Source organism: Morone saxatilis, unplaced genomic scaffold (assembly GCF_004916995.1).
Source record: "Morone saxatilis isolate NCDOM2014 unplaced genomic scaffold, NCSU_SB_2.0 Contig149, whole genome shotgun sequence".
NCBI classification, from domain to species: Eukaryota; Metazoa; Chordata; class Actinopteri; family Moronidae; genus Morone; species Morone saxatilis.
The window spans coordinates 3630-6160 of record NW_023339706.1 but is presented as its reverse complement, the minus strand read 5'-3'; positions in this window follow the sequence as shown (position 1 = coordinate 6160).

Genomic DNA, 2531 nt, shown 5'->3' with positions numbered 1-2531 from the left:
GGATTAAGTCTTAGCTGTAAGTATTGTGATTGTAGAGGTTAGGGTGTCTCCAGGCTTAGGTAAGTATGTGTGCTTAGAGTCTGTTTATAGTGTTTGTAGTGTTGTTAGAGGTCTTTAGGAGTGTGAGAGTTGTGTGTAGGATGTGTAGAGTCTGTGGAGTCGTGTAGTGCTCCTGTAGGGTCTGTAGTGGCTCTTCAGTGGCTGTAGGGTTGTAGAGGGTATGAGAGTTGTAGTTTGGTAGAGGTTGTAGAGTAGTAGAGGTCTGTATGTCTGTAGGGGTCTTAGAGGGTATGTAGAGGTCTTAGTGGTCTGAGAGGGTCTGTAGAGGGTATGTAGAGGTTGTGTGGTCTTGTAGAGGGTTGTAGAGGTATGTAGAGGTCTTAGTGTTCGTGTAGGGTCGTGTAGTGAGGTATTAGAGGTGTAGTGTCTGTAGAGGGTCTGTTAGAGGCTGTAGTTGTGTGTGTTTGTAGAGGTCTGTAGATTGTAGTGTCTGATTCTGTAGGGTCTGTTAGTGGTCTGTAGTGTCGTAGGGGGTCTGTAGTGTCTTAGTGTGTCTTAGGTGGTCTGTAGAGGTCTGTAGCTTTCCAGTGTAAGAGACAACCTTCCTCTCTCTCGTTTCTCTCAGTCAGTGTCTCTCTCCTCGCTTCTTTCTCTCCATCAGTCTCTTCTTCTCTCTCTCCTTCTCTCAGTAGTCTCTCTTCTTCTCCGTCTTTCTTCAGTCGTGTCTTCTTCTTCTCTTTCATCGATGTCTTCTTTCTCTCTCTCTCTTCTCTTTCTCTCTTCATATGTCGCTCTCTCTCTCTCTCTCCTCTCTCTCAATCAGTGTCTCTCTTCTCTCTTTCTTCTCTCTCATCAGTTCTTTCTCTTCTTCTCTCTCTTCTTCATCAGTGTCTCTCTCTCTCTCCTTCTCTCTCCGTCAGTGTGTCTCTCTCTCTCATCAGTGTGTCTCTCTTCTCTCTCTGTCTCAGTCAGTGTGTCTTTCTTCTCGTCTCTCTCATCAGTGTGTCTCTGCTCTCTCTCAAGTGCAGTTGTCTCTTCTCTTCTCAGTTCAGTTCCTCTCTCTCTCTCTCTTCTCTCAGTCAGTGTGTCTCTCTTCTCTCTCTCAGGTCAGTTGCTTCTCTCTCTTCTCTCAGTCAGTGTGTCTTCTCTCTCTCTTCTCTCTCATCAGTGTGTCTCTCTCTTGTCAGTCAGTGTCTCTCTCTCTCTTCTCTGCTCTCTCATCAGTGTTCTTCTTCTCCTCTCTTCTCAGCAGTGTGTGTCGTCGTTTCTCGTCATCAGGTGTCTTCTCTCTGCTCTTCCTCCATCAGTGTGTTCCTCTCTCTCAGTCAGTGTCGCTTCGCCAGATAACGTGTTGCTCTTCTCTCCCTGCTTGCTCTGATGATGTCGGCTCTGTGGTGGATGACCTGCGACCTTTGACCAATGAAATTATGTTCAAGTTGAAGGGTTTATTAATTAACTTAATAATTGGTGATCTGCTTTTTAATTTCATTCTATATATAAAAATATGTAACAATAATATTTATTATGCAGTTTTAGTTCATTGATCTGTATTTTATTTAAATTATTATGTTCAATTGTTCATCAGACGACAAAGACAGAGCAGGGCGAGCGTTGGCGCAGGAGAGAGGGACAGCAGACAGAGACAGGCAGAGCAGAGCAGACAGGTGGTAGACAGATTAGACAGACAGGACAGACCACAGACCAGTAGGTTAGGACATTTTGAACTGAGAAGCCTGAATTGTTGAACGCGTGGTTTGTGGTTTTCTTGACGCCTTAAACAAGAGGAAGAAAGAGACGTGATAAATGTTTAATGGAAGTTTTAAGATAAATTATACAGATTTATATTCTGTCTAAATACAAAGTTAAATGTAAGTAGCTTGAAAAGAATGCCTGAATAAAATCGAGATTTGTAAGTGGATTTGAATGATTATAGTAGTGTTTTTACGCTAGCTTACACAAAGAGTCTTGAAAGTTCATATTTGGAATGAATTGAATGAATTTTAATCTTTCTTGAGGAAAAATGGTTTTTGTCTTTTAATGAACTATGAGAATATAAATTGTTTTTGACTGTTATAAAATTCATTGATGTTAGAAATACTTATTATATATGTAATAAATGTAAGCTTTATAAACTATAATATAATGAGCAGGCTTTAGTGTCTGCAGTTTATCCCTGAGTTCAGGCTGCAGGCGAGTCTCCACATGTTCAGCTCCAGATGCAGCTTTCTGTAATCTGAACAGACGAGTTCGCTCAGAAACGGCGACACTGAGCCAAACTTGTGTCAGACGAACTGAAACCAAATGTTTCTTCAGCAGCTTTTTACAGCCTGAGGACTGAACAGTGAGAGCAGCAATGGTGTTGATGAATCATCCTGACGTGAACTCTTCGCTCTCACTGTCAACACATTCAGAACCTCGTTGTGAAATATTATCTGATTGTCAAAACAAAAAGAGAAATTTTATGTCCTGAAGCGTTTTTACCAGCGAGCAGGAACAAAATAAGATCCCCAGATTTGTAAGTGGAGTTTTGT